General features: G+C 57.8%; 1 protein-coding gene across 1 annotated transcript in view; it reads left to right on the top strand.

The window, feature by feature from the left end:
* The first annotated feature begins 824 nt into the window (after positions 1-824).
* Positions 825-22,558, top strand: part of LINGO3 (leucine rich repeat and Ig domain containing 3) — a 29,843-nt gene continuing 8,109 nt past the window's right edge. Inside the window, exons 1-2 of the mRNA XM_059870035.1 lie at positions 825-918; positions 13,693-13,796. The gene's annotated coding sequence lies outside the window, so the exon portion shown is untranslated. The remainder of the gene's footprint in view (positions 919-13,692; positions 13,797-22,558) is intronic.

The following is a 22,558-nucleotide window of genomic DNA, read 5'->3' as shown; positions in this document are numbered from 1 at the left end:
GGGCTCCAGGTCATTGTCCCGTGAGCTGGCATCTCCTGGCACTGCTGCCAGGGACAGTGGAGCCCAGTGTGGGGGCACAAACACAGGAGCCCTGCTCAGGCTGGGGGCTGCACTCATTCCTGGGGTCACGGATCTGTTTGTGCCCTGATTGCCCCAACTTCCCATGGGATGGAGGGGAAATGGCTGTGTTCGCCCACAACCACCTCCACCTCCAGTGCAGAGGGCAGCTCAGGGTGAGGTGGCCCCCAGACCCTGTCCTGGGGCAGGCAGGAGGAGGCAAGCAGCCTGTCATGGGGATGGGGTGGGAGGGTATCTGGGGGTGCTGCTCGGGGGCTGAGGGACCCCAGGCAGGGTGGCAGGTGGGTACCTGTGGGTGCTGGCATGGAAGAAGCCCAGGCAGGGCGGTGTGGGGGTACCCAGGTGCGCAGAGTGGGGCTGGGGGAGCCCAGGCACGGTGGTCGGGGGTACCCCACGACGCTGGCATGACGTTGTGTACCCCAGGCAGGGTGGTCGGGGGCACCCCACGGCGCTGGCATGGGGTCGGGGACCTCAGCAAGGGCACTCCGAGCCTTGGACATCCCAGGCTCCCGGGGGAACAGCTCCCCTTTGCTCACGGCTGCGCGGGGAGGAGACCCCCGTGCCCTTCCCTGCCTTCCTCCGGGGCTGTGCCCGTTCTCCGCCCGGGGCCGCGCATCGCCCCCGGCCCCGTCCCTCCCCCGGCCGGGCGGGGGGCGCGGGGGGCGGCTCCGCGCACGGCCCGACGCGGCTGGAGAGGCGCTGCCGCCGCCGCGCCGCCCCCGGGGACGGGCCGGGGCCGGGCCGGGGTCCGTCCGGAGCCGCCGCCGCGCCGCCCCCGGGGCTGCGGCTCTGCCCGCGCCGCCGCCGCACCATGGGCAGCCCCGCAGCGGCAGCCGAGCGGTGAGTGCGGGGTCCCGGGGCCGGGGAGGGTCGTGCCGAGCCGCACACGTGGCGCCGGGGGGCGGCCGCCGAGCCCCCGCCGCCCCTGGGGACACGCAGCCTCCCTCCATCCCTCCCTCCATCCCTTCCCCCGGCTGCCCGGCTGTGCCCACCGCCCGCGGCCGCCAGGCCCCTCCGCAGCCCCCGCCGTGCCCGGGGAGGGGGCTCGGCAGGGCGGGCGGCGCCGGTGCCCCCGGGCAGGGTCGCACCGGGGGTGGCGGTGGTGCCGCCTCGGCGCCGGGTCCAGCCCGCCCCTGCTCCGCTCCATCCCCCGGCGCTCCCGGGGGTCCGGTACCCGCAGTCCCCCCCCCGGTTTGGGCTGGCGCCGCCGCTCGCAGCCCCTTTCCCGGCACAGCCGAGCGGGTCCGGGCATCGCCGGGCGTCGGGAAAGCTTTTCCCATCTCCTCTCGCTGCTGTTTCCCCCCGGGCGCTGCAGGTCCTCACTCCTCGCCACCCCAGGGCCCTTCCTGCCTCTTCCCCGAGCATCCCGGATTTTAGGCGGATTCTCCTGTCGAAAATTCCGAGGGTTGGTTTAGCCGCGGATGTTACCGGGTTGTGTTTCTCGGGGAAATGGAGCAGGCAGCAAGCGCAGCATTCCTGGCTCCTCTTGCCGTGCTGGAATAGCAGCCTTTGCCTCTTCCCACTCTCCATCCAGAGTACTTTTGTGCCAGTTCCTTAATCTACTTGCAAAGTGGATTTGAGCTCAAACCTGACAAAAGGTGCTCCAATTCCCGCGGCGGTCGCACAGGCAGCGGTTGCAGAGGAGCTGCTGCTTTTTCTGTTCCTACCCTCAGATGAGGTTTTTGGGAAGGAGAAAAGAGCAACCGGGAAGGCAGAGGATGGCAGGAGAAGGCAGAGTGCCTGTGAAATAGATGGAGAGTGGAGCCGTGCCGGGCTCTGCAGCCTGGCAGCACCCAGAGCACAAACCCAGCCCTGGGGAGTGAGGAGCACCGGAGCCAGGGTAGAGGGAGAGGGAAGTGACCAGGATTGGGGATGTTTGGTGGCCTGGGGACACCAGCCTGGGCCTAGCAGAGCTCCTGGCTGCTGCTTGGTTTTGTGGATGGTCTCTCATGCACTCTCACCCTGTCTGGGGATGTGCAGCTTGCAGGATGGAGACCCCAAAACCCAATGCCAGCCCCAGTGCAGGGGTGGCACCATGGGAAAAGCCTCATCCAGGCAGGGAAAGTTCCTACAGTTCTCTCCATCAAAACACGAGGCATTAAAACCAAAAAACCTTCCAAGAGCAGAGCTGCCCAGCAGTGATGTGGTCCTGTGTGGGTTAAAATCCCAAATGCAGGCGTTGAACCCTGCAATAACCCTTTGGGAAGTGCAGGGCCCTTGGGGTTGCTCTGCACCCCAAAACTCCGTCACCCCTTTTAGGATGGAGATGGGATAAAATCCCAGCACCCTGGGGCATGGCACAGAACGTGGTGCACGTCCTTTAAATGGGAGAATAATTGAAGATGAGTAGGAGAGCTGCCAGCTGGGCAGCCTGGGGCTGATCTGGTTTAATTTTGCACTGATGTTTTTATCACCAATGGTTCTGTGGCAGTCACGGAGGGGAGGCAGAGGATCTGCTGCCTCTGGCTGCTGGAGGACAGGTGGAGCTGGATGGGTTGTGGCCAGAGCAGTTTGAAGAGGTGATTTTTAGTCCACCCAAGATTTCTTATGGTTTTCACATTGCAAAAACCCCACTCAGGTGTCTGCAGCCTTTCCCGAAGTGCTTGGGTTGTGGGCTGATCTTGGGGGGAAGATGCTTTCCGATGGCCATCCTGCAAAACAGCTGGAGGAGCATCCCGAGAGCAGGGAGCAGGAGGCAAAGCAGCTTCAGGAAAGAACTGGCTTAAAAATCAGTAGATTTTGCTTTTATCCTGCCCTGTTGGAGGAGGGAGCAGGAGGGCAGGAGGAACAGGGGCTGGGCTGTGTTTCACCCATCCAGGGCATCGGCTGAGGCTGTGCTGGGCAGAGCTGGGACATATCCCAGGCTCAGCCTTTCCTGCCAGGCTCAGCCTTTCTGGGGGATGCGCTTTTGCTGATCCCTGGCTGAAGATAGCAGGGCCAGGGGCTTTTTTCCTATTTCATGGTGTTTAGAGCTCAGGAATGTCTGCTTTTATTAGCTGTGCTAATCCTGCCTCACCAGAGAACTCATCCCTGGCTCCAAGGCCCAAACCTAATCCCTGCTCTTCCCTCCTGGGCCTGAATTAAACCCTGGACTCCCAGCCCGGCGGCACAGAAGGACTCGGCGCCGGCTGCACTCAGCATTTAAAGGTTCTCAATCCACGTGTTTGGGATGGATTTTTCCCAACTCCTGGCTCTCAGATCACTCCTGTTCCCCCCCCCCCCCAGCATCCCACCAGAGAGCAGGTGGCTCCTCTTCTCTCCGTGAGGATCAGGAGCTGCCATAAGGCAGGAGGAGTTGGGCTGCTCTGGCAGCTCGGAGCCGCGTCGCTGCTGCGTTCCCATCCCCGGGATGGGGATGTGGAAGAGGCAGAGGGGTGTTGGAAGCCCTGGGAATGCTGCTGGGAATGTGAAGCACGTGGCTGGGTGTGCTGGGCGTGGGCAGCGGCGATTCCCTGCCGCCGGTGCGTGTGGGCAGCCCGGGTGGGACTCCTGGCACCAGCAACATCTCCCCACGTCCCCAAAGGCACAGCTCTGAGGGAAGGGAAGTGGGAGCCAAGTGAGGCCATCCCTGGGTTTGTCCCCAGTGGCACTGATTCACCACGAGGCTCCAAAACCTCTCTGTGTGCATGCTGTGCCTCAGTTTCCCTGGCTGCAGGGGTTGTGGGGTGGAGCCTGGCTTTGGCACAGACCCTCAGCTGCCAAACTGCTGCTGCCTGTGGGGGCTGTGGAGCAGTGATGGGGTTGTCTGAGCAGGCAGAGGGAGCATCAGGGAGCATCCTGCAGGGTGTCTCCGGACCATGGGGCTGCAGGGAGGGTGGGAGGTGCTGCCTGAGCCCAAGGGGATGCTCTGGGAGTGCTGGAAAAGCCCAGAACAAACAGGTGAGGGCAGAAATGATCAGAACAGAGATGTAAGAGATGAAAAGCAATAAATCCCACGAGAGCACTTGGAAACGCTGCCGAGAGCCACAGTGGCTGTGGAAGGAAACAGAATGGGCTGTGGGCACCCTCAGCTGACAAACCTCTTTGTGAAGTTTTTGTAGGGTTTACCTTGAAACGCAAAGCAGCTGCTTCCACGAGGTTTGGCTCAGGGGTTGTGGGAGCAGGGATGCAGGAGTGGGACAGGCTGGGCCAGAGCCTGCTCAGCCACTGGCAATGGAATGTGCTGGGTTCTCCTTCGGATCCCATTTGAGCCGTGGTGTTTGGGGCTGGAGCTGGACCCCCACGGGTGCCCCAGGTCTGTGGGGTGTCAGAGGTGTCCCTGTTCAGGAGGGGCAAAGTGGGGAAATGGCCCTGGTGGTGGGAGAGCAGAGCCCTCCCCAGACCCAGGCAGGGGCTGCCATTCCCTCTTTCCCACGTAAAATGGGCACCAAATTCACCCCAGAACAGCCAAACAGCAAAGATTGGGATGGAGAATTTGGGCAAACAGAAACAGCTTTACCAGGGATGGGTTAAAAACAAAGCCCAGAGGGTCTGGGCTGTGATCCCCAGGCTGCTGTGGTGCCTTGGCATCCACAGGGGCACCCCAAGGCTGGGGCAGCCCGGGAGCAGAGGCAGGATCCGTCTCTCTGAGTGTGCCCTCCTCTCTCCTCTGCCTCAGCCCAGCTCTTCCCTGCTTCCCTGCCTTCCTCCCCCTGAATTTTTCATGCCACCACGAGCTCAGCTGTGGCTTGCAGCCCCATCCATCAGGAGGGTTTGGTTTTCAAAGCTGTCCCAGCTCTGCCCAGCTCAGATCTGGAGCGCCGGGGCTCCTTGTTCAGCTCCCGATGTGCCAACCAAAATAGCAGCGGCCACACACTGGAGTGGAGAGGAACAAGTGTTACTGGGAATTAAAATGACAGATCTCAGCATCAAGGTCTCCGAGGGTTTGTGCTTTATTAAGCAACAGTGAGTTCATGGGAAAGGACTTTGACTCAGAGCACCGGTTGTGTCTACAAGAAAAGAGAACCAGCGACTATATTTAGGCTCAGGCTGTTGTGGGGAGCCAGGGCCAGGCACTGAGGGAGGGGAGCTGGGCATCCTCAGCTCCCTGGGGATGAGCCCTGGCCCTGCAGGGCAGAGTGGGGAGCAGGAGGTGGGTACACCTCAGCTTTGGGATTGTGGAATCCCAATGGTTTGGGGTGGGAGGGACCTTAAAGCCCATCCAGCCATGGCAGGGACACCTCCCACTGTCCTAGGCTGCTCCCAGCCCTGTCCAGCCTGGCTCTGGGCACTGCCAGGGATCCAGGGGCAGCCACAGCTGCTCTGGGCACCCTGTGCCAGGGCCTGCCCACCCTCCCAGGGGTGGTGCTGCAGAGGAATAGCCCTGCTTCTCCTCCCTGTGCAGGGGGCTGCTTGGGGGTCCTGCACCATCAGCCATGGCCAGGGGGGTGTGGAGAGCTCCTCTGAGCAGGACTCACCCTGGCTGGGACTTGTCCAACATCCACTGGGCTCAGAGAAAAGGGGGACCACGACCCTGCTGTGTGGTCCTCACGTGGCTCTCTCTCCCTTAAATGTGGTTTCCTGCTGATGGGGGTGATTTAACAGATCAATGTTTTCTCTTCTTGCCTCAGGGTCTGCCTCTTCCCACCGCCCCCTCCTATTAAAAATTCATTGTTTCTCCCAGATACCGTTGCTAGAGGGAGACAGGGAGAAATAAAGGAAGTTCTTGGAATGGAGAAGAGAAAATATTCAGTGGGAAGGGAATTGAGGAAAAATGTAAAGGAAATATTGTCCCTCTCTGGGTGTGTTTGAGCCCAAGCTCTGCCCCTGGCATGGCACAGGACCCTGATGTTCCCAGAGAGTTGAGTGGGAACTGGGGGGACTTTGGGTGCTGGGGACAGTCCTGCTCCTGCCAGGGAGGTGCTGCAGTGTCACAGCACGTGTCACAGTTGAGACAGCCACGATACACAGAGTATCATCAGACAGTTTCAGAAGGGTTCAACCCCTACACAGTAAAATCACATCACTTCAGAGGGCAGCGAGCATCTGCCCCTCTTGTTCTTCAGCCCAACTTTTTACACCCCTCATGTCCCTGCATTGCACCTGTGTGTCCCTTGGGTGCTTGCTCAGCACACCTGGGCGCTCCATGGCTCCTTGCTGTCAGTGCTGCTCACAGCTCCCCACAGCTGCACCCACTGGGGATGAGGCTGGGCCAGCCCCATCCCAGTGACCCCAGACTGTCCCTGCAATGCAGCCCCTGCTGGTTTCAGAGCTGGGAGTGTGGCACATGGTGGCTCTTTCACCCAGCAGGCACAGGAGGAAAGGAGGAGCAGGAGCAGCCGTGGGGACCTGCAGTGGGGCTGTGCCTGATCCCTGACTCAGTTCCCATCCTCAGCATCTCCAGAAAGCTCCCCCCAGGCCTGGACTGCTTTTCCTCTCAGTTTGGCTGCTGTTTCAGTGCAGGGGGATGAGGGGCTTCATCTCTAGGCTGAGGTGGCCAGGAGGGTGCTGGTGGCTGCTCCGTGGGATCAGCTCCCCTGGGCACCTGGAGCCAGGGCTGTGACAGGAGCTGCTGGGCCAGGTGCCACCAGCAGGGATGGAGCAGGGACTGAGGGGATTCAGGCAGCCTTGGGAAGGCTTTTTTCCATCTTTTGAAGCCTCCTGAGCACAGTCCTCACAGTGCTCCTCACAGGGCAGCAGCAGCAGAGGTCTGCAGAGCAGGGGAGCTAAAGGGGCTCTCCCTGAGCATCCAAACTCCCTCAGCCACACTCCGTGGTGGAACAGCTCATCTTAGGGGAGAGGATTTGTTTTCCCTCAGGAAATGATGCCTCAGGTTTGAGCTTTTCTATTTTTCAGACTCTGTGCTGCTTTAGTGTTTGGGTCTGGGCTTCACATCAGGGGATGGTGAGCTCTGTGCACAGAGCAGGGAGACAAAACAATTCCTGCTCCAGCTGGGGACCAAGGACAAATGATCCAAATCTCAGACCCAAGAGCACAAACCCCGTGGGCTGGAGAGAGAAAAACAAGGATGGGACTGGATGGGCTGGGGCTGGAATGGGACAATGAACTGCAAGGTGCAAATGGAGCAGAACTGATCAAAGTGAGAGACCCTGTGACCTGGTGTCCATTTTTGTGACCATTTTGGTTCATCTTGGGTGCAGCCCTGGCTGGGCTGGAGGGTCCATCCTCCACAATAACCCCTGGAATGACTTCCAGAGCACTGGGCACGGCTGGGAGGGACGCTGGCATCACCCACTGCACTTCCCTGGGAGCAGCCCAAGGCTCCCACTCCTCAGCAGGCCCTGGAATAAGGACTAATGAAGGCAGGATTATTTCCTCCCCACTCCATTAGTCACACTTGGTTAACATTCCTGCCTATGGGAAAAGGTCACAGTTTCTCTCTCATTTATGTCACTCCACCTTCCATTTGCAGTTGCAGGGTTCTGCTCCTTTTCCATCCCTAATTAGTGCTCAGTTACAGGGGCCCTGCCCCAGCCCCCTACCAGGCACAAGTCCTGGGCTGCCTCTCCTGGGTCTCCCTGTGGAAAACTGACCCAAGAAAAGCCCTTTTTTTCCTCTGGCAGCACAGAGGGAACCAGATGGACTTTCCTTCAAATGAGATTTAAATGGAAAAACACAAACTAGCTCTTTGTGCCAATATTGAAGGGTTGGTGTCCAGCTGTCCTGAGCAGGGGGAAGGTCAGCCCGGGTGATCCTCTGGAAAAAGAGGCCAAAAGCATCAAACACCCTCATGGTTTGCTCCTCTGGCTGCACCACTGAGAAGGGGTTGGAAATGATTCCTTCAACTCTTCTGATGCCTTGTGAAGGCTGACCTAGAACAGAGACTAGACAGAGCTAAGGAATGAAGCAGGGATTTATTAGGAGGCCTCAGTGGATCCACCTTGGGCAGCACAAGAGCCCAGCCAGGGTGTCACCCAAAATGAACCAAAATGGTCCCAAAATGGACACCAGGGCACAGGGTCTCTCACTTTTATAAGTTCTGCTCCATTTGCACCTTGCAGTTCATTGTCCCATTCCAGCCCCAGCCCACCCAGTCCCACCCTGCTTGTTTTTCTCTCTCCAGCCCACGGGGTTTGTGCTCTTGGGCTGAGATTTGGATCATTTGTCCTTGGTCCCCAGCTAGAGCAGGAATTGTTTTGTCTCCCTGCTCTGTGCACAGAGCTCACCATCCCCTGATGTGAAGCCCAGAGCCACCCACTAAAGCAGCACAGAGTCTGAGAAATAGAAAAGCTCAAACCTGAGGCATCATTTCCTGAGGGAAAACAAATTTCAGGATCTTGCCTCTTACCTCCAGGGTCACTTTTACATCAAGCACCAGCCTTGTGGCAAAGCAGTTTGGCCCCACTGCCTTCCCCTGCCTTGCTCAGCCTGCACCAACATCTGGAAACCTCTGGAAATCCAGGTCCTGATTGTTGTTGTCACAGTGACAAATGGGGCTGTGATCTGTTGGGTCAGGCTCATCCAGCATCAGACAAAGCTGCCAGGATTTTGGGGTTTCTTTCCATGCCCTGAGGGTCTCTCTGGCTCAGGCTGTGGCTGCCCCTGAGTTCATGCTGGGCAGAGCTGTCCCTGTCCCTGTCCCTGTCCCTGTCCCTGTCCCTGTCCCTGTCCCTGTCCCTGTGCAGGGATCACTCCATGGCCTGGGGACCTGTCCCTGCTGCCTCAGTCCTGGCTCAGCTCTCTCCACCTCAGTGACTTTCCCAAGACTCCTAAGAAACAGATTCTTTTTCCCCCTCTGTTTCATTTTTAGCAGCTCTGCCTCATTTCTCCCTCCATTTCTCTCCCTGGGGTCATTTCTGGCTCTGCCCCCCAAAGTTGGGAGATGCTGTGTCCCTGTTGTGCTGCTGTGGAACTGAATTCTTCCTCCTTGCTTGAGCATTTTCCAAATTTTCCCATTTACTTTTGCAGAAAGAAACTCTTTGGGGGGCTGTCACTGAGAGAGGATTTCAAATGAGCAGCCTGTGACACCTCCCCATGGTAATGTGTCATTTTTGTTGTTGATATTTCAGTAACTAAAGGTCAGCTGGAAGCTCAGCTGGCTGGGAAACCTGACATTAATTACACTAATGAGCAAAAGTCTCTGGCTTAATGCTCCTGGATACCCGGGCTGTGTGACACTGACCAGATCTGGGGCACTCTCAGGTGTCCTGGGATCCACAGAATGGTCAAATCCCAGAAGATCCTGAGCTGGATCCCTCAGGGATGATCAGCCCAGCCCCAGTCCCTGCACAGCCACCCCAACACCCCCACCCTGAGCAGCCCTGAGAGCTCCTGGAGCTCTGGCAGCCTTGGGACCATTCCCTGGGGAGCCTGGGCAGTGCCCAGCACCCTCGGGGGGAAGAACCTTGCCCTGAGCTCCATGCCAAGCCCTGGCCCAGCTCCAGCCCTTCCTGGCCTCCTGTCCCTGTCCCAGAGCTCAGCCCCTGGCCCTGTGCCTCCCCTGGGGAGGAGCTGCAGCCCCCCAGGAGCCTCCCCTCAGTCTGCTGTGCTCCAGCTGAAGGAGCCAAGTGCCCTCAGCTGCTCCTCAGCCCCTTCCCCAGCTCCGTGTCCCTCCTTTGGGCACTCTCCACCAGCTTTGGATCCTTCTGATCTTGTGGTGCCCAAAGTGCCCCCAGCCCTGGAGGTGAGGCTGCCCCAGGGCAGAGCAGAGTGGGACAATCCCTCCCTGGGCCTGGTGCCCCCCAGGACAGGGTGGCCCTTTGGGCTGCCAGGACACAGCAGTGACTCAGATCCAACTTGGGACTGACCAGGACCCCCAGGTCCCTTTCTGCAGAGGTCTGAGATGAGCCAGATCTGCTGTGATGCATGGAACAGTTGCTGTGCACATCCCAAGGGATGCTCCTGCCTTAGAAGAGCTCAGCTTGGGCACCTTGGTCTGGTTCTCTGGATGTCTGCTGATTTCAGGACATCTGGGTCCTCTTTGGCTTTGGGATTTGCTGATGAATTTCTTTTTTCAAGGGGATGCCCTGTGCAGAACTGGAAGCTCCTCGATGGAGAAGCAGGTCCCATGTGGTACCCAGGGAGAGGGGAATCCTCCCCTGGCTCCTTCACTGAGTAGCCCTGAAAAGAGTATAAAAAATTCAAGTTTTGAGTAAAAACACACAAAGCACAGGAGCAGAAGGTGACAACAGCCCTGGTGGCACAAACATACAGAGGGCCAGGGAGCTGTGCTGGTGTCACCACGTGGGACTGAAGGAGGTTTAGGCACTTCACCCACGTGCTGGTGGGTCCCGTTTCACAAGGATTAAAATGTATTTGCACACAAAACCCCCGGAGGTAACCTGAGACAGAGGCTGCTACGTGAGCCAGGAGCTGCCAAAAACAAATGCCAAGACCATCAGCTCGTTCCCAGGGCTGGGAGTGAGGGACTCACCTGCCAAGCCAAACTCAGGTGGTCTCTAAGTGAGCTTAAATTCCACATTCCCCATGCTCAGGCAGGGCTGGGAGTGAAACCTCTCAGGGAGAGCAGGAGAGGCTGCTCAGGGCCAGGACTGCACTGGGATTTACAGGAGCACACGGGGATGGAGAGCTCCATCCCCTGGGCATTCCTGGCTCTGGGGTGTGGCATGGGTGTGATCCCTGTGTCCCCTGGGTTTGATCCCTGTGCCCCCAGAGGTGTGATCCCTGTGTCCCATGGGTGTGATCCCTGTGTCCCCTGGGTTTGATCCCTGTGCCCCCAGAGGTGTGATCCCTGTGTCCCCAGAGGTGTGATCCCTGTGTCCCCAGGGGTGTGATCCCTGTGCCAGGGGTGTGATCCCTGTCCCAGAGGTGTGATCCCTGTGTCCTCAGGGGTGTGATCCCTGTGTTCCCAGAGGTGTGATCCCTGTGTCCCATGGCTGTAATCCCTGTGCCCCATGGGTGAGATCCCTGTGTCCCATGGGTGTGATCCCTGTCCCAGAGGTGTGATCCCTGTGCCAGGGGTGTGATCCCTGTGCCAGGGGTGTGATCCCTGTCCCAGAGGTGTGATCCCTGTGCCCCCATGGGTGTGATCCCTGTGCCCCATGAGTGTGATCCCTGTGCCCCATGGGTGTGATCCCTGTGCCCCCAGAGGTGTGATCCCTGTGCCAGGGCTGTGATCCCTGTGCCCCATGAGTGTGATCCCTGTGCCCCATGGGTGTGATCCCTGTGCCCCCAGAGGTGTGATCCCTGTCCCATGGGTGTGATCCCTGTGCCCCAGAGGTGTGATCCCTGTGTCCCATGGCTGTGATCCCTGTGCCCCATGGGTGTGATCCCTGTGTCCCATGGGTGTGACCCCTGTGCCAGAGGTGTTATCCCTGTGTCCCATGGCTGTGATCCCTGTGTCCCAGAGGTGTGATCCCTGTGTCCCATGGGTGTGATCCCTGTGCCCCATGGGTGTTATCCCTGTGTCCCAGAGGTGTGATCCCTGTGCCAGAGGTGTGATCCCTGTGCCCCATGGGTGTGATCCCTGTGTCCCATGGGTGTGATCCCTGTGTCCCATGGCTGTGATCCCTGTGCCCCCAGGGGTGTGATCCCTGTGTCCCATGGCTGTGATCCCTGTGTCCCATGGCTGTGATCCCTGTCCCAGGGGTGTGATCCCTGTGCCCCCAGAGGTGTGATCCCTGTGTCCCCAGAGGTGTGATCCCTGTGTCCCAGAGGTGTGATCCCTGTGTCCTCAGGGGTGTGATCCCTGTTCCCCAGAGGTGTGATCCCTGTGCCAGGGGTGTGATCCCTGTCCCAGGGGTGTGATCCCAGTGTCCCAGAGGTGTGATCCCTGTGCCAGGGGTGTGATCCCTGTGCCCCATGGCTGTGATCCCTGTGTCCCCTGGGTGTGATCCCTGTCCCAGAGGTGTGATCCCTGTGCCCCCAGAGGTGTGATCCCTGTGCCAGGGTTGTGATCCCTGTGTCCCATGGGTGTGATCCCTGTGTCCCATGGGTGTGATCCCTGTGCCCCCAGAGGTGTGATCCCTGTGTCCCCAGAGGTGTGATCCCTGTGTCCCATGGCTGTGATCCCTGTGTCCCAGGGGTGTGATCCCTGTGTCCCCAGAGGTGTGATCCCTGTGTCCCATGGCTGTGATCCCTGTGTCCCAGGGGTGTGATCCCTGTGCCCCATGGGTGTGATCCCTGTGTCCCATGGCTGTGATCCCTGTGTCCCAGGGGTGTGATCCCTGTGCCCCATGGGTGTGATCCCTGTGTCCCCAGAGGTGTGATCCCTGTGTCCCATGGCTGTGATCCCTGTGCCCCCAGAGGTGTGATCCCTGTGCCCCCAGAGGTGTGATCCCTGTGCCCCCAGGCCCTGCTCCTCATTCCCCTGCCGTGGAAAGCTCCTTTGCCAAAGGCTCCCCAAGCCTCTCCCAGCAGGAATTAACCCCCTGGTTGCTGCTGCCCCCCCAGACGCCGCCTTCCAGAGCCAAGTGAGGTCTGCAGCAGGCACAGAGCAGCTGCTGAGCTGCAGCAGCAGCGTGGGTGTGCTGAGCGGGACCGCCGGGGACATTTGAGGGCTGTTAAGCAGGATTTCCACACAAAAGGAGCTCTTTAAATTCTCTCTTCCTTTGCAAGAGGCAAATTAAACTTGGTCCGGAGAGCTCAAAGCAATTCGGTAAAACCACAGCGAATCATTCGTTCAGCATCTGCTGCATCAGCGCTGGGAGCATCTCCCGACCCCCCAGGACCCCCAGAATCCCCGGGGGGGGACACGGGGCTGGGGGTCCGGCCAGGGGCACTTCTGGATGAAACCTCCCCGGATTCGAGGCCTCTTGGGCAGTGGGACCCCCCTGGGTGGGTTCAGTGCCCTCCTGCACCTGATTCCCCAAGGGCGCTGCTGTGTTTTCCCTGCTCCACCCGGAGCTACCCTGGCAGGGCTGGGCTTGGACACTCCCCTGGTGGGGAGAGGATCCTTCAGGGCACCAAGTGTGATAAAATTTTATATTTATATGAAATAGAAATATATAATATTTACATATTTTAAAATATACATATTATATATTTTGAAAAATTAGTCAATATTATTATATTTTATATTATATAGTGATGTATATTTTCTATCATAATGTATATTCAATATAGATAAATATTATATATAACATGCAGATAATAATATAATATAATATAATATAATATAATATAATATAATATAATATAATATAATATAATATAATATAATATAATATAATATAATATAATATTATATTATATTATATTATATTATATTATATTATATTATATTATATTATAATATAATATAATATAATATAATATAATGTAATATAATATAATATAATGTAATATAATGTAATGTAATATAATGTAATATAATATAATGTAATGTAATATAATATAATATAATATAATATAATATAATATAATATAATATAATGTAATATAATGTAATGTAATGTAATATAATGTAATATAATGTAATGTAATGTAATATAATGCTTGTTTTATATATAATCTATTGTGAATATATTATAGAATATTATAAATATATAATAATTTGTATTAAATAATATATAATATTTCTATATTTACAGCTCAAACCAGGCAAGCTGCAGTGGTCAGGTCTCACATCTGGCTGGAGCAGCTCTGAGGATGCTCCCCCTCTCTGGGAAGTGCCTGGGTGCCCCATCCCTGGCCTTTGGAGGAGTTTATTTGGGATTTCTGTGGCAGACACGGGGGAGGGTGACTGACAGTGCTCTCCTTGTGCTCTCTGTGCAGAGGAGCCGAGGCTGGCTGTGCTGGACACTTCACCATGTGAACATCCCCAGGCTCCAATGCCTCAGCAGATCCCCATGTCGGAGCAGCCCTGGACCTGCAGAACGGTGAGAACTCCCTGGGCTCCAGTGGGACTGGGGGTTGTGCACTGGGACACTCAAAATCCAGCTCATTTTGACCTCGTGGCCACCCCTGCTTGGTGGCATTAGCCCCCTCCTTGTCCCCAGCTCCTCGTGCAGCAGGAGCACTCAGCTGGTCCCGTGCAGCAGCTGGAGATGTCCAACCTGTTGTCAGCACCCCAGAACGAGCCAGAGGAAGCTCAGACAGAGCTGTGGTGTGAAACCTTGGGGTGCTGAGCTCAGGCACTTGCTCAGGGTTGTGGCAGGCAGGAGTGGGACCCCAGCCTTGGTCACTGTTGGACTGTCAGCCGTGGCCGTGCCAGGATCCATGTGCAGCAGTGGTTTGGGGTTTGGATGGAGTTCTGGGATTTGGGAGTTCATCAGCTCAGAGAGGAGCTCTGGAGGCTTTGCCCCTGCTCTGCTGTCCAGGTGCCAGACAGGGACTGAAGCCACACAGCCCCACCATCCCCCTTCCCTTCCCCCATGGAGATTTCTGGCTTTTGGGATCCTCCTGAGGCTGCACATGGGAAGGAGCTGAGCTGCTCTCCTGGTGCCCCAGCTGATGCCCTGCAGCCACAGATCTGGGACTGACGCCAGCGTGTCTCGCTCCAAATGTCACTGCTGCCACATCAGTGTCACCCTCCAGCCCGGGGGGGTTTAGGGGTGGCACAGCTGGGCCCCCCCCGGGCTCTGCTGATCTCTGGGATCTGGCAGTGAGGCCAGGAGGGATCTGGGGTGGATCTACCTCTCCCCTCTCCTCTCCAGGATGATCCCGGGGTTTGTTCCCGCTCCCACCTGGCGCCGGGGCTGGGTTGGGATGTCAGGAGCTGTTTCACCCCTGCCATGGGTTGGGATGTCAGGAGCTGTTTCACCCCTGCCATGGGCTGGGATGTCAGGAGCTGTTTCACCCCTGCCATGGGCTGGGATGTCAGGAGCTGTTTCACCCCTGCCATGGGCTGGGATGTCAGGAGCTGTTTCACCCCTGCCATGGGTTGGGATGTCAGGAGCTGTTTCACCCCTGCCATGGCATTTTGCTCTCGCTGCTCTCGTGATCATAATTGAGATGGCAATAAAATCTCCAGTGAAGCAGCAGCTGTAGACAGATCTTAAAAAATGCTCTCAGCTCGGGACTGATGCTGAGCAGAGCTGGGAGGGGGAGGGAAAGCTGTCACTCCATGCTGCTCCTGGCTGGAATTCCCACTCCCAGCAGGGTTTCCAGCAAACTGGGGGCTCCACCTCTGCCCCCTTTCCCCCCTGCCCCCGCAGAGCTCCGAGCTGGGCTCTGCAGAGCTGAGCAGTCCTGCTGGGACCAGGCTGCTCTCCAGCCACAGCTGCCTGTCCCTGCTGGCCTCGGAGCAGGCAGCTGTCCATCAGTCTGGCCTGTCAGTCTGCTCCTCTGCCCACATGTCCAGCAGTCCAGTGGGATTAAAGCCTCTGGAATGATGGATCACCCTGCCGAGGTGCAGAGGTTGGCTGGGAGCAGCCAGGACTCTGAGCTCCCTCTCCAGAGGGCAGCTGGCCTTGCTGGGCACCCCTGCCATGGATGAAGGCTGCCATGGGGCTGAGCCCTCAGGAGCAGGGTCCTCCCTGTGGCTCAAGGCTGCAAAGAGCCTTTGTTTTATCCAGGAGCTCGGAGAGGGGACTGGGACTGCCCTGACTGGTGTCAGCACAGCTCAGGTGAGGGATTAGGAGGAGATTTTGCCATCAGAGGTCCAGCACTGGCAGCTAGTGACAGTGATCAGGGTGTGATTTATGTGCCAGCCCCCCGAGGGGCTCAGGCCAGCCTTACTGAAGTGCTGAGCTTAATGAAGGAGCTGATCTAAGGAGGGCTGGCACGGCTGGGCCGGCTGGACAAATGAGGTCGTGTGCTGGGGCAAAGCCCCTGGGAGGCAGCTGGCACTGAAATCACTGGGAAATCACTGTCAGCAGCAGGGCAGGGATCTCCTGGGCACTGAAATCACTGTCAGCAGCAGGGCAGGGCTCTCCTGGGCACTGAAATCACTGTCCAGAGCAGGGCAGGGCTCTGCTGGCACTGAAATCACTGTCAGCAGCAGGGCAGGGATCTCCTGGGCACTGAAATCACTGTCCAGCAGCAGGGCAGGGATCTCCTGGGCACTGAAATCACTGTCCAGCAGTGGAGCAGGGCTCTCCTGGGCACTGAAATCAATGTCCAGAGCGGGGCAGGGCTCTGCTGGCACTGAAATCACTGTCCAGAGCAGGGCAGGGATCTCCTGGGCACTGAAATTACTGTCTAGAGCAGGGCAGGGATCTCCTGGGCACTGAAATCACTGTCAGCAGCAGGGCAGGGATCTCCTGGGCACTGAAATCACTGTCCAGCAGTGGAGCAGGGATCTCCTGGGCACTGAAATCACTGTCCAGAGCAGGGCAGGGCTCTCCTGGGCACTGAAATCACTGTCAGCAGCAGGGCAGGGCTCTCCTGGGCACTGAAATCACTGTCCAGAGCAGGGCAGGGATCTCCTGGGCACTGAAATCACTGTCCAGCAGCAGGGCAGGGATCTCCTGGGCACTGAAATCACTGTCCAGAGCAGGGCAGGGATCTCCTGGGCACCGAAATCACTGTCAGCAGCAGGGCAGGGCTCTCCTGGGCATGAAATCACTGTCAGCAGCAGGGCAGGGCTCTCCTGGGCACTGAAATCACTGTCCAGAGCAGGGCAGGGATCTCCTGGGCACTGAAATCACTGTCAGCAGCAGTGGGGCAGGGATCTCCTGGGCACTGAAATCACTGTCCAGAGCAGGGCAGGGATCTCCTGGCACTGAAATCACTGTCCAGCAGTGGGGCAGGGATCTCCTGGGCACTGAAATCTCTGTCCAGAGCAGGGCAGGGATCTCCTGGGCACTGAAATCACTGTCCAGCAGCAGGGCAGGGCTCTCCTGGGCACTGAAATCACTGTCCAGAGCAGGGCAGGGCTCTCCTGGGCACTGAAATCACTGTCCAGAGCAGGGCAGGGATCTCCTGGCACTGAAATCACTGTCCAGCAGTGGGGCAGGGATCTCCTGGGCACTGAAATCACTGTCCAGCAGCAGGGCAGGGCTCTCCTGGGCACTGAAATCACTGTCCAGAGCAGGGCAGGGCTCTGCTGGCACTGAAATCACTGTCCAGAGCAGGGCAGGGCTCTCCTGGGCACTGAAATCACTGTCCAGCAGCAGGGCAGGGATCTCCTGGACACTGAAATCACTGTCAGCAGCAGGGCAGGGATCTCCTGGGCACTGAAATCACTGTCCAGAGCAGGGCAGGGCTCTGCTGGCACTGAAATCACTGTCCAGAGCAGGGCAGGGATCTCCTGGGCACTGAAATCACTGTCCAGCAGTGGGGCAGGGCTCTCCTGGGCACTGAAATCACTGTCCAGCAGCAGGGCAGGGATCTCCTGGGCACTGAAATCACTGTCCAGAGCGGGGCAGGGATCTCCTGGGCATGAAATCACTGTCAGCAGCAGGGCAGGGCTCTCCTGGGCACTGAAATCACTGTCCAGAGCAGGGCAGGGATCTCCTGGGCACTGAAATCACTGTCAGCAGCAGTGGGGCAGGGATCTCCTGGGCACTGAAATCACTGTCCAGAGCAGGGCAGGGATCTCCTGGCACTGAAATCACTGTCCAGCAGTGGGGCAGGGATCTCCTGGGCACTGAAATCTCTGTCCAGAGCAGGGCAGGGATCTCCTGGGCACTGAAATCACTGTCCAGCAGCAGGGCAGGGCTCTCCTGGGCACTGAAATCACTGTCCAGAGCAGGGCAGGGCTCTCCTGGGCACTGAAATCACTGTCCAGCAGCAGGGCAGGGATCTCCTGGGCACTGAAATCACTGTCCAGCAGCAGGGCAGGGATCTCCTGGGCACTGAAATCACTGTCCAGAGCAGGGCAGGGATCTCCTGGACACTGAAATCACTGTCCAGAGCAGGGCAGGGATCTCCTGGACACTGAAATCACTATCCAGAGCAGGGCAGGGATCTCCTGGGCACCGAAATCACTGTCCAGCAGTGGGGCAGGGATCTCCTGGGCACTGAAATCACTGTCCAGCAGTGGGGCAGGGATCTCCTGGGCACTGAAATCACTGTCCAGAGCAGGGCAGGGATCTCCTGGACACTGAAATCACTGTCAGCAGCAGCAGGGCAGGGATCTCCTGGCACTGAAATCACTGTCAGCAGCAGGGCAGGGCTCTCCTGGGCACTGAAATCACTGTCCAGAGCAGGGCAGGGATCTCCTGGCACTGAAATCACTGTCCAGCAGTGGGGCAGGGATCTCCTGGGCACTGAAATCTCTGTCCAGAGCAGGGCAGGGATCTCCTGGGCACTGAAATCACTGTCCAGAGCAGGGCAGGGATCTCCTGGCACTGAAATCACTGTCCAGCAGTGGGGCAGGGCTCTCCTGGGCACTGAAATCACTGTCCAGAGCAGGGCAGGGATCTCCTGGGCACCGAAATCACTGTCCAGCAGTGGGGCAGGGATCTCCTGGGCACTGAAATCACTGTCCAGAGCAGGGCAGGGATCTCCTGGACACTGAAATCACTGTCAGCAGCAGGGCAGGGATCTCCTGGGCACTGAAATCACTGTCCAGAGCAGGGCAGGGCTCTGCTGGCACTGAAATCACTGTCCAGAGCAGGGCAGGGATCTCCTGGGCACTGAAATCACTGTCCAGCAGTGGGGCAGGGCTCTCCTGGGCACTGAAATCACTGTCCAGCAGCAGGGCAGGGATCTCCTGGGCACTGAAATCACTGTCCAGAGCGGGGCAGGGATCTCCTGGGCACTGAAATCACTGTCCAGCAGCAGGGCAGGGCTCTCCTGGGCACTGAAATCACTGTCCAGCAGTGGGGCAGGGCTCTCCTGGGCACTGAAATCACTGTCCAGAGCGGGGCAGGGATCTCCTGGGCACTGAAATCACTGTCCAGAGCAGGGCAGGGATCTCCTGGGCACTGAAATCACTGTCCAGCAGCAGGGCAGGGCTCTCCTGGGCACTGAAATCACTGTCAGCAGCAGGGCAGGGCTCTGCTGGGCACCTCTGGGCAAACTGGGACCAGTGCTGGCACTGGGGGGTGGCTGCACGTCAGCATCCCAGCGCTCTGCACGCCCCCGAGCAGCGTCATCATCATCATCGTCATCCATCAGCGCTCTGAAAGGTGCCTAATTACAGCCTCTGCTTTCCTGTTCCCTTACTCATCCTCCTGCCCCAGCACCTCCTTTGTTACCCAGCTGCTGGGCTGGAGCTGCCTGGGTTGGAGCAGTGAAGGCACAAGGTCCCTTCCTGTGACAAGGTCTCACGTCCTCCCTGCTGCTCAGAGCCCCTGTGGGTGATTTGTCCCCCCCAGCAGGACGGGACACCCCCAGAGGTGTCCCCACCACACCCTGGTGCTGTGCCTGGGGATGTCCTGCCTGGTCATTCCCTCTGTTCCTTCCCAGGTGGCTTCAGCCACGCTGCCCTTGGTGCTCTCAGTTTGCTCCCAGGCTGTGTTTCCATGCAGAAGGTGAGGGATGAGCTCAGGAGGGAGGAGGAGGAGGAGGCAGCTGCAGAGGAAGGAGCAAATTCCCCTCTCTCATTTAATGCTCTGTATTTGTGTCTCTGTGGGGGCAGGAGCCCTTGCCAGGAGCTTTTCTCTGCCTGTGGCTGTCCCTGGCTGCCCCATCTGTGCTGCTGGGGCTCTTGTGGGCTCGTGCTTTGTACATCCAGCAGCAACAAATGTCATGTGGACCCTACAGCTGAGGTGCCAGGACAGCTGCCAGGGGTTTGGGTTCCTTGTCCCTGCTCCCAGGCTGGGGACAAACCTGAGAGCAGGCCAGCCTTGGCCATGGTTTGGATGGGCACCTTTGGGCTTGGGGGGACCTTGGCAAAGCCCAGCTGTGGTGGGAGAGGACAGAGCTGGGTTTGCAGTGGGAGTCTCCTGGGCTGGCACCCCGCTGCTGAGACCTCTCCTGGCTGGGTCAGTGCTCAGGGACAAGGACACCGTGGGGCTGTGGCCAGCACCCAGTCCTGGTGACAGACTGGGATGGGACAACACCAAGAAGTCCTGGCACCATGGGCCATGGGCTGTCACTCTGCAGTTGCCTCCCAGCCCCTCCTCATCCTGCCCCTGATGTTAATGAGCTTCTGCAAATTAAAAGTTCTCACTTGAGCCCTCCAAAAATGGGCCCCTGCTGTCCATGCAGGGACCAGAGCCACTGTGTGGAGTTCAGCTCCAGGGCTCCTGGTGCAACAGTGGAACAGCTCAGTGGCAGCTGGGTGGTCTGGGGTGCAGCTGAAGAGGGGGAGTCAGGCTCAGCCTCTGCTCTACTCCTGCAGGTCCTGAGGCTGTTGAGATCCAGGTCAGGATCCCTCTCAGCCACCATTCCCCAGCAGCAGTCAAGATTCAGCTCTGGCTGTGGTTCAGTCAACGCGCCTTGGGTGGAAACGAGCCCAGCACCCACCTGCCCTGCCCCCCTCCCCTACTTTTAGAAGAGTTATCCACTTTGGTAGAGAAATAGAGATGCTCGTGGAATATTAAACACCTCCCTAAAGCCCCTGTTGCTGATGAGTGGCTTCTGCTCCTCATTGCCTGCTGCAGGCAGTGACCTTTCAGAAATGTTGTACGTTGTGGTCGTCTCCAAATGTCTCCTCTCCTGGGAGCATCTTGTGGAGATAGAGATTCAGACATGATGTCTGTCAAGAAGAAAAGCAGATTGTGGCCAATCTGGGGCTGCCTGTGCAGTGTTGCCTGGGCCACGTGCTCGGGAATCATAAGGTTGGCTCTAAAAATAAGCGGTGGCTCCTTTCGGGTCGTCTCCTTGGTGCCGTGGCTCATCAGGGAATCCTCGGTGCTGGGAGTTCCCACGTGGGAGAGGAGTGGAGAGTCCTGTGGCCACAGCTGCTGAGGACTCAGGCTGGGATCCTGGGGTGGGAAGACACCGTGGAGACACCAGGGAAGGAAGGGCAGATCCTGCCTCCCTGGGAGCTGCTCCGGCGCCGCTCGGCCGCCCCGAGACCTGGGGCTGCTGAGCAGGAGGAGCCTCGTGAGAGGCAGCAGCTGCCACTCACCAAAATAACTCCCTTCTGTGGAAGCTTTTCATGTTCTCCAGACAGCCCTGAAGTCACGCTTGGGGATGTTCAGTGGTGACCCAGCCAGCCCCTGGCTCCTGCACAGGCAGCTCCTTCCACGCCCCCCTCCCCTCCTGTGCCTTGCCAGCCACATCTGCTCTGCCTGAGCAGCCTTGAGAGGGACACGAGGGTGACATCACCAGCACGGCCACCACAGGGCTGTTGGGGATGGCCACTTGGCCACCTGGTGGCCTGAGGACCCTCAAGGTGTTCCCCAGGTCCTGTGGGGTGGAAGATGCTCTGCAGGGCCCCTGCTGGGTGCCCTCAGTGCCCACCCAGCCACTGGTCCTCCCTGTGCTCCTCCAGCCCTGCCCAGCCCAGCCCTGACCCAGAAAAGTGTGCTGAGAGCCTCAGAGCCAGGAGAATTTGTTTCCCAGCCAGCCCCTGATGGGATTAGGAATAACTCTCTCCTGGATAATTCTCCATTAGGTCTGGTGATTGATTTCCTTCTGTCTTACCCCCAGCTCTGTCCTGCTCTCCCTGTTTCAGCTGGATTATTTATTTTCATGCTTGGCTTGCTAATTGCCTGATCACCAGAGCTGAGGCTTGGCACATCCCTGGCCTCCTTTGACCCTCCAGTTTCTGCCTCTTTCTTTCTGTCTCAGTTCTGATTTAATCCCCTCCACGCCCCAGCATAAGCCAGGATCTTTCTGCTGCCCTGTGCAGAGGGAGAAGCCTGCTGGTGTCACCCCAGGAGCCAGGGAAGGTCCAAGGGAAGCTCCTGAAGCTCCTCCCATCACCCCTATCCCCCCCATGCCCCTCTGTCCTTTCTGGGGTTTTGCCAAGCTCAGTGTGGCTCCAAACCCACTGACTTTGCAGACTCGAGGCAAGGGCTGAAATAAAGCTGCAGGAGCTTTTGGGTTGTTTCTGGAGGGTGGCACAGGTCACCTTTGGTCATCACTTCAGTGCCCCTGGGAACTGTGCTCTGCTCTGAGCCGCAGCAGCAGCTGGAAAAACACAGTTGGATTCCCTGAGTTCACATTTGGGCATCAAACTGGGCTCTGCCAGCTCTGAACGGTGCCAGGACACCCCCCTGGGGATCCCCAGCAGCCCCTGGTGGCACCATCAGTGTGGGTGGTGTCACCAGTGAAGCTCAGCATGGAGCAGACCCCAGGGACCCTCATTTTTTGCCATTTCAGCCTACAGTCCTACAAGGGGAGGGGTGTTTTTGCAAGGTGTGACAGGGCTCAGGGTTTTCCAGCAGGGAAGAAGGAGCAGACGTCTGGACAGGCTTTGGCACAGAACTGGAGCTTGGGCTCCTCTTCAGGTCTGGAGGAGCTCTGTCCTGGGGCAGCTCTGGCTGCAGTTTTCCCTTCCCCATGGGCAGAGCTTGGAGCCAGGGAATTGTTGGCATCAGCACCCAGAGTGCCCCTCCTCTGCTCCGAGCTCCTGCCAGCAGCTCGGGGAGGCTCGAGCCCTTGGAGCCTGCTTGGTCCAGCACAGCCCTGCTCTGGCAGTGAGATCTCATCCTGCTCACACCCCAGGACAGGGAAGTGTTATAACCCTCTTTGAGCCAAGTCTCATAAGCTCTTAGAGGCCTGTAACACACCCAAGATAGCTCAGCTATGCTTGGAAGCATAAAAATTAACAAGGTAGCTTCTGTTGCAGTGTTAGAAACAACAAAAAAAAGTTTAATAAAAAGCAAAATAACAAACAAAGAAAAACCAAGCCAAG

The sequence above is a fragment of the Haemorhous mexicanus genome, chromosome 29 (genome assembly GCF_027477595.1).
Source record: "Haemorhous mexicanus isolate bHaeMex1 chromosome 29, bHaeMex1.pri, whole genome shotgun sequence".
Taxonomy (NCBI): Eukaryota; Metazoa; Chordata; class Aves; order Passeriformes; family Fringillidae; genus Haemorhous; species Haemorhous mexicanus.
The sequence above is the reverse complement of the archived record's forward strand: the minus strand, read 5'-3'. Positions and strand labels throughout refer to the sequence as shown.